The sequence below is a fragment of the Camellia sinensis genome, chromosome 4 (assembly GCF_055761805.1).
Source record: "Camellia sinensis isolate YWXY chromosome 4, ASM5576180v1, whole genome shotgun sequence".
Classification (NCBI taxonomy): domain Eukaryota; kingdom Viridiplantae; phylum Streptophyta; class Magnoliopsida; order Ericales; family Theaceae; genus Camellia; species Camellia sinensis.
The window spans coordinates 196345075-196354430 of record NC_138964.1 but is presented as its reverse complement, the minus strand read 5'-3'; the positions used below and the strand labels follow the sequence as shown (position 1 = coordinate 196354430).

Below are 9356 nucleotides of genomic sequence, written 5' to 3'. Positions count from 1 at the left end.
ATGAAGAGTCTGCAACAGTTAATATTGATGAGCATGGCCAATGGTCTGATAACGGTCCCTCAAGAAATCCCAAATTGCTTTGGCAGGGGAAGTAATGTGAGTATCATCTTGGAACCAGCCAAACTGGAGATGAATGGAGGGAACTGAGGTAGCTCGGAACCAGGTGATTATTTGATAATTCTTACTTTCCCATTTGTCAAGACGGTCATCGAAGGCAGAGTCAGTCTCATCCTTCTTCTGTGTGGGTTTGGGAAGAGCACCAGAAATGATCCGCCAAAGACGTTTTCCTTTGATGAAGCTGGAGAGAGCTTGGGCCCCACTAACATAATTGGACCTATCAAGGATGACAGAAACAGAGTGGATGTGCTAGGTATGATCTATAATGCTCAAACAGGGCCCAAAAAAAAAAGATGGGGCTGTGTAGAGGCTGATTTTGCCAAAATGAAACCCAAAAACGGATTCAGGAGGCCAAAAATAAGTGGGATAGGGTCTGAACGGGCTAAAAACACACCCCAAAAAACATGGAAACGGCTAGTCAAAGTGGGTTGATCGTAGGGCTGATGTTACAGCAAGAGGGTGACGTCAGTGTGTGCGGCGCACGTTAGCAGAGAGGCGTGCAGCACATGATAGTAGTAGCAACAATGGTGCGTAAGAAACTAGGGCTGACGTTAGCTGATGTCAGAAACACGCGGCTCACGTTAGCGGATGAGGCTGCGGCGCACGATAGCGCAAGACAAGTGCAGGAGGCGCGTGACGGCGCGTGGTGCGTCGGACGAAGATGAGGCTGGTGGCGTTGGCTTCGTCTGGAAGAGACGAATAAGATGGTATAGGCTAATTGTTGAAACAGAAAAGGACTTGATACACGAAAACAGAAGGAAGCAATTTGCCAGGAAAAATTAAAAAAAAAAAAAACGTGATGAAAAAGAAAAGGAGGTTAGGAAAAAACCCTAGGCTCTAATATGATGTTATCAGAATAGTAGAGAGAGAAAATAATATGTATTGTATATATTCAATCTATCAATTATAATAGGAGAAGACTATATATATAGGCCAAGAAACCTAGGTGTACAAGAATACAAGAGTCCTAAGTATAATAGGAATAGATAACAACTAACATGCCAAAATGATAGGAATCTCCAAAATACAAGAATCTCGAGGAACTATCGTACAAACTATAAATGCATTGAAACATAAGACATGAATTTTAGTTAGAGATTTTGAGGATAGATAATTTCATGCCCTTTTTATGTTGGTATAGTCTTCATTAATCTGATTCCATGCCCTTTTGTGTCGGTATAGTCTTCATTAATCTGATTTTGAATGACATTTTTTTTCACATGTAACAAATATGTAGGACTAATGATGACTGAAGTAGATAGATTTGGAACTTTGGCAAGTGGTGGAAATGAATTGTTGTTCTTTCTGCCTTAACACAGATAGGGTTCATGAACTTTTTACTCTATTGTCCTGAGCAATTTGATCTGGGATACGCTGTCTAAATCCCATCAAAATGAGAGAGCTTTGGTGGTCATGAAGCTCTTAACAAATTTCCCTTGCCCCCACATTGATGTGCAAACCTGCACTAGCTTGATTTTTCATCTTTATAATAGCCAAAATTAGCTTGCCTTTCTCCTGAGGCAACCCAATGCCCTTCACTCTAGGGCATTGTTGGCCCACACGTCTTTTGAGGTGGGTTCAAAGAGATGACGTGTTCCTTGCCACATGGCAAGTCACATGATGAAAACGGTTCGTCAAAACCATTTATGAGTGAATGAGAAGTTCATGTCGTTTTCGGGTTCATGGAATGGACAATTAAAGAGTACAATGTGGGTTTCTTTGAAATGGTTGTCCCATATTTAAATTTGAAGAAAGTTTATGTGAGTATATAAGCTCTAGGTGGCAACACTTAGGGTGGACCTTAAGGGGCACCCCAAGTCTATAGAAGGGAGGAGTAAAGGACAAAGTGAGCCTTGGCTCAAACCACTACGCGCACGCTGCCGCCGGGTCAGGCTGGGTGCAGATTGTGGGTTAGGTCCTAACATTAATTTTTGGACAAAATTTAGTTGAATTTTTTTTAAGAATTCTTGCTGGAAAATTAATTTTTCTGAATGAAATTTAATTCAAATTTTGTGCCAAATTTGAATTCAAATTTTTAGTCCAATACTGTGTCTCTTCCAGTCCAATTTCCAACTGTTAAAACTGTTCTAAACTGCCCAGCAGTTTCGAACAGATTCTGTTCCTTCTAGAGGGGCTTAAAACTAGCCAGCAGTTATAAATAGATTCAAATCTGTTTCTGCACCTGTTCGGCTCAGTGATGTACCTGTTCAGCCTTTTTGAAAAGGCACCTAATTGCCTATAAAAGCAAATTCATTCTAGCAGTTTGGATAATTTTGAAAATTTATTTTTCTTGCCTTCCTTTGTGCTCTCTTGCATATATATTTGTCATATTATTTTAGGAAATTTTTTTGAGAGTGTAGAACACAGGTTTTGTTTGTCGTACAGATTGTTTGGAGTGCTACTACAATCTGTGTAAATCATTGTATCTTGGGAGATAGACGCCATTTATCCGTAAGCACCGAAGGCAGGCGAATCTGTAAAGATAGAGTGTCACACACTCGACTTGATCTTTTATTTTGTATTTATTTGGTTCGGTAAATAAATTTTGTAAGTACTTTATTTTTATTTGTTTGATTTGGTTTCATATTATTTATTTTACACAGAAGATTGTTTCAACAATCTTAAGACATATTTGAATTATTCTGTTTATATAGAATTTTTCGTTTGTTTCTCTTTCTTCCTTTCTTCTTCTTACTGAAATTATTTTATGTGGTTTTACAAAATAATATTATGGTTGGAAAATACAAATAGTAGTAATATACTGTTTGACAAATAGTAGTAATATGCTATTTGACAACTAGCAGTAATATATTAGTAGTCATTAACAATTCAAAATATTTACTTGTGAAGTTGGTCAGAAATTAATTTTGATTTTCTAAAATAATTTATGAGTTTTTCATTAATTAAAATTCTATTTTTCAGTATTTTAATTTTTGAAGTATTATAGAAATATTTTTCTGTGTGGGATTAATTTGTTTAAATAAAATTTTATTTTCAAATTAATTGGAAATAAAAGTTACGATTTGTTTATTTTATTTTTACAGAATTAAATTCTATGTTTAAGGTTTAATTTTCTGTGTAGTATAAAATTTTAATTCTAATTTTATTTTATAATTTAGATTTTATGGCTACTGAAACTAATGCTCAAACTAGTATGGGTTTGGTGATTGCAATTGCTATAACCCCTCCTCATGTTATGACTGTGTCAGTAAATCACGGTGAGAAACCAGAAAAGTTCTTAGGAACTGATTTTAAAAGATGGCACCAGAAAATCCTGTTCTATCTTACTACTCTGAACCTGGCTCATTTTCTTCGTGAGAATGCTCCTACTCTAAACGAGGATGAACTGACCGACAAGTGGTTGCTGCGGTCGAGGCCTGGAAACATGCTGATTTCTTTTGCTGGAACTACATTTTGAACGGGCTTAATAACACATTGTACAACGTCCACAACCCCATCAAGATTGGAGAAAAAGTACAAAATAAAAGATACTGGCACAAAGAAATTTGTGGTTGGCAAATTTTTGGACTTTGTGATGGTTGATTCTAAGACTGTGATTAGCCAAGTTCAAGATCTCCAACTCATTCTGCATGACATTCATACAGAAGGCATGTCTCTCAGTGAATCCTTCCAAGTTGCTGCCTTAATTGAAAAATTACCACAAGGCTAGAAGGAATTCAAGAACTACCTCCAATACAAGCGCAAAGAAATGACTTTAGAGGAATTAATTGTGCGTTTGAGGATTGAGGAAGACAACTGCAATTCTGAGAAGCGGGCTGGTGAGCATCCAATGGAGTCTAAGGCAAATGTGGTGGAACATGCTCCAAAAGCCAAGAAACAGAAGTTTTCTGGAGAAAGTTCCTTACAAGGCTCTAAATGAGGAGAAACTAAGAATTACAAGTTTAATGGCAACTATTACATTTTTGACAAAGAGGGACATCAGGCCAAAGATTGCCCAAACAAACACAAAGGAAAAGGAAGATTAAGCAAGAAGCCTGCTCAAGCCAATATGACCGAAGTGGATAAAATTTCCAATAGTGTAGATGACATAAATCTTTCTGCAGTTATTTCTGAGGCAAACCTTGTCGAAAATCCTAAAGAATGGTGGGTGGACACTGGTGCTACTCGCCATATCTATGTCGACAAAGAGATGTTCACATCTTATTCTGTGATGGACAATGGCGAACAACTTTTCATGGGCAACTCCTTGACTTCTAAAGTTGAAGGACAAGGAAAGATTATTCTGAAGATGACATCTGGAAAGGAACTCATTCTCAACAATGTGCTGCATGTACTAGACATTCTCAAGAATCTAGTCTCCGGATCTCTGTTGAGTAAAAATGGGTTTAGACTAGTGTTTGAGAGTGATAAATTTGTACTTACTAAGAATGGGATGTATGTACGAAAATGTTACATGTCTGATGGCCTTTTTAAACTAAATATAATGACTATTGTACTCTCTATTATTAATAAAAATACATCTTCTTCTTACTTGCTTGAGTCTTCAAATGTGTGGCATGGTAGATTATGACATGTTAATTATAGATCTTTGCGTAGATTAATTAATATGGAATGTTTACCTAAATTTGAAATTGATCAAATCATAAATGTGAAATTTGTATTGAGGCAAAATTATCCAAAACTCATTTTCATACAATTGAAAGAAGTACAGAACCAATTGAATTAATTTATAGTGACATTTGTGATTTTAAATCAATTCAAGCTAGAGATGGAAAAAATATTTTATCACTTTCATAGATGACTATATTAGATATAGTTATGTTTATTTAATTCGAACTAAGGATGAAACTTTGGAAACTTTCATTCAATATAAGAATGAAGTTGAAAATCAACTTGGTAAGAAAATTAAAAAACGTAGAAGTGATGGAGATGCTGAATATGAATCACCTTTTGGTGAGTTTTGTAAAGAACATGGAATAATTCATCAAACCACTGTTCCTTACTCACCTCAGCAAAATGAAATTGTTGAAAGGAAAAATAAGACTTTAAAAGAAATGATGAATGTCATGTTAATAAATTCTGGATTACCTCAGAACATGTGGGGGGAAGTAATACTTTCTGATAATTATATTCTTAATAAAGTATCCTGAAAGAAAGTGAATCAAACACCTTATGAAATGTGGCATGAGAGAGTACCATCCTACAAATACTTAAAAGTGTGGGGGTGTTTGGCTAAAGTGGCTATTCCTAGTCTTAAAAAGACTAAGATAGGTCCTAAAACTATTGATTACATATTCATTGGTTATACCATAAATAGTAGTGCATATTCATCAGAGTATTCCGAAATGCATGTAAATACTATTATTGAATCTCGGAATGCATCATTCTTTGAACATATATTTCCGAATAAAACTGGACAAGAGACTAGTACTAATAAAAGATCTTATAATGCTATTACTAGTCATGATTAAGAACAAGATCAAGAGCAAGAGATATATCAAAATGAGGAAGAGGAACCTAGGCGTAGTAAACGTGCTAGAACCTCAAAATCTTTTGATCCAGATTTTCTAACTTTTTTGTTAGAAAATGAGCCTTTGACTTTCAAACAAGCTATGTCCAGTCCTGAGGCTCCTTTATGGAAAGAGACAGTAAATAGCGAAGTTGAATCCAACCTGCAAAATCACACTTGGGAATTGGTGGATTTGACACCAGGATGTAAACCTCTTGGATACAAGTGGATTTTCAAGAGAAAAATGAAAGTGGATAGATCAATTGATAAATACAAGGCAAGACTTGTGATTAAATGATATAGACAAAAAGAAGGTCTTGATTACTTTGACACATACTCACCAGTTACTAGAATAACATCCATTAGAATACTAATTGCCATTGCATCTTTGAACAATCTAGAAATTCATCAAATGGATGTGAAAATCGCTTTCTTAAATGGTGAGTTAGATGAAGAAATTTACATGGAACAACCAAAAGGATTTTCTGTTCCAGGAAAAGAAAAGAAAGTGTGTAAATTGGTTAAATCATTATATGGTTTAAAATAAGCGCCAAAGCAATGGCAAGAGAAATTTGACAAGACAATGATGTCAAATGGATTTAAAATTAATAAATGTAACAAATGTGTTTATATTAAAAACACAAACAAAGGCTACGTTATAGTATGTCTTTATGTGGATGATATGTTCATCATAGATAGTAATAATGACAAGATTAAAAATACCAAAGAAAATGTTGAATAAAATTTTTGACATGAATGACATAGGGAATGCTGATGTAATACTTGGTATAAAAATTACCAAAACATCATAAGGTTATGCTTTGTCACAATTACATTACATTGAGAAAATACTTGACAAATTTAACAAAGATAATGATCATCTTGCTAGAACACCTGTGGATGTTAATTTGTTTCTTTCTAAGAATGTTTATGTAGACACCCCATTTTTGACCAACCTTAAGACTTAGATGTCACCAGTTGAGCGCTTGGTGATATTGCATAATGTGCTCGTTCAGAAGTTTCAGAGTCGCAACCGTGAGCCCCGCCTCCGGACTTCCGAACCCTCTTCTGTGCCTTGCCTCGGTTTGCGAACCAGACTCGGTTTTCCCTGTTTCTTTTCCTAAGGGGAGGGAGAGGTCCTGTAGACCATCTCTCAGTGGCCGTAGGCTACATTTTATGGTCGTAGGCCATTTTGCCCATTTCGGAGCCCGGTTTCCGGTTTTTCAGGACCGTTGGCCGTGTGCCTTGGTTCGGGACCGCTTAACCATCTCCATTTGCTCTGATTTTTGGCATACATCCTATTTGCTCCCTTTTGAGGGACACTGGGGTCAAAGAAACCCACTTCGTGGCCGAACGCCACTTTCGGTGCTTAACAGCCCATTTTCGAGACCCTGAACTGCGTGTTTTGGCCCCCGGACATTCGTTTTGCATCGGTTTTCGTTCATTTTTGGCAGGTGCCTCTGTTTTATCACCAGGAAGGTCACTGGAGGGTGGGAGGCCAGCAATTATCTTGGCAACCAGTTATATTCCATTTTCGCCCTCCGACACCCGTTTTTCTCGCTTCCGAGCCAATATTGAACACCTTGGGGCCACTTTCTTCAAACCCAAGCCACATATTTGTGTTGTACACACATGGGAGGACCCTAAAAGTTCATGGCCGGCCACTAATTCCAATTGACCCTTTTGAACCCCTCCTTCCGAGCCAATGTTGAACACCTTGGGGCCACTTTCTTGAACTTTCAACCACATATTTGTGTTGTACACACATGGGAGGACCCTAAAAGTTCATGGCCGGCCACTAATTCCAATTTACCCTTTTGAACCCCTCTTGAAAATGGCTTGTTCTCTCTCCTATTTTGCAGTTTCCAAATTCGAACCACAGGGTTGTGATGAGGAGACCTGGGAGGCTACCTTTTTGTGGTGGCCGGCCATTAATTGTTCTTGGCCTTTTTGACCCTTGGCCGGCCGGCTAGGGGAGGTGGCCGGCCGGCCACCTGCAGCAAAATTACCTGGCCGGCCATGTTCCTCTCTCCTTCCACTTTACAGCTGTACAGCTGTTTCCCCTAGAAAATATCTATATCCGGGGGATATTTTGTGGGGGAACAAGGAGCTTGATTTTGGCTCCACTTTTGCCTAGAGTCTTCTCTCCCTCTCTTGCATATTGCTGGCCTCCCAACTCTAGAAAAGGGGTTACAAGAGTTGCTTGGAGGAGATAGATACATATCACCCCATTTCCTTCAAGTTTTGGGCTCCATTTCTTCATCATCTTCAAGCTCTACCATCACCACTCCATTCCAGCAGCAAAGGAGGGGATTCCAGCAGCTTAGAGTCACCAAATCTGGTCCAAGAAGCAACAAAAGTGTTGGTCTTCAAAGGTAAGTCCAATTGCCCTCTTTTCTAGCTCATTTTTGCACCATCTCTAAGCCATACATGCTTGCTGATTTGAGCTCCGACCAAAACTGAAAGTGGCCTTCTTTTAAGCTCATTTTCTTGTTTCATTAAGGGCTCAACCCTGTTTGAGGCCCCCATATTGCACTTGCTTCAATATCCCCTTGTATGTCAATTTTCTTGCATGCTTTGGAAACCCATTATGCTTCCATTTTTGGGCGTTTTACAGAACTAAAAATAGGCTTATTTTGAGCCCCTCTTCAACATTGAAGAAGGGCGCATCACTGCTTGAGGTATATTTTATACACTTCATGTTATATCCCTCTTTTGGTCCCCATTCTTGCATGCTTTGGCAGCCTATCATGCTTCTGTTTTTGGCCTTTTTACAGTTCTAAAAATAGTCTTATTTTGGCCCATTCTACATGTTTTATTTAGGGTCTTTGGATGTTTGTTGAATATTTTGCACACTTTGTGTTATAGCCTCCTTTTGAGCCTCATTTTGCATTGCATTTCTAGCATGTTTGTATACTGTTTTTGGATTTTTACAGTTCTGTAACTGTGCTTATTTTTGGTCCCTCTTCAATGTTGTAGAAGGGAATTTTTCATTTTGGGCATTGCATATACCACTTGCCTCTTTGGCCACCTTTTGGCCCTTTTTCTTGCATAAGAACTTAGCCTTGTCTATGATTGTTTTTTGGATTTTTACAGTTCTGTAAAGTGGCTTATTTTGGGCCCCTCTTCAATGTTGTTGAAGGGCCCTAACCTGTTTGGAGTTAGCAGCTGTGAGTTGCTTCATAACTTCATGTTTAGGGCCATTTTTGCATGCCATTGTTGCCCTATCTTTGCTTGCTTTTTGGCCATGCTTTGAACTGGAAAAATGCTTATTTTGGGGCTGTATTGCTTCTGTCTTTTCATTCCATGTACCAATTATGCATGCTTTGTATAGCTGTAGTTCATTTTATGTGCCTAATTTTGCATTTCGGGAGAGATTCCATGCATCGGGTGTATTTTCGCCTCATTTCGGGGCTGCTTTCCCCCACTTTTCAGTGCTGAAATCCCATTACCATGTTTGCATATCATTTCCCATGCCATAGTTCGCATTTTTGCATTGCCTCGATTTGTGTGCCCGTGTGCACGCATTTCGAGGCACTTCATTTTTATCCATCGGCCTCTTATGTGAGTGTGGCTGAGGCTCTCTCATGTTAGTATAAGTCCATGTTGCATTCTATATGCCTTTTCCATGTCATTTGCATTGCGTATGCCATTGTCTCGGTTTGCGTGCCCGTGTGCACGCATTTCGAGGCACTTCATTTTTATCCATCGGCCTCTTATGTGAGTGTGGCTGAGGCTCTCTCATGTTAGTATAAGTCCATGTTGCATT

At 38.2% G+C, this 9356-nt stretch overlaps 1 pseudogene; it reads left to right on the top strand.

The window, feature by feature from the left end:
- LOC114279068 (uncharacterized) overlaps nt 1-9356 on the top strand; it is a 58262-nt pseudogene continuing 48906 nt past the window's right edge.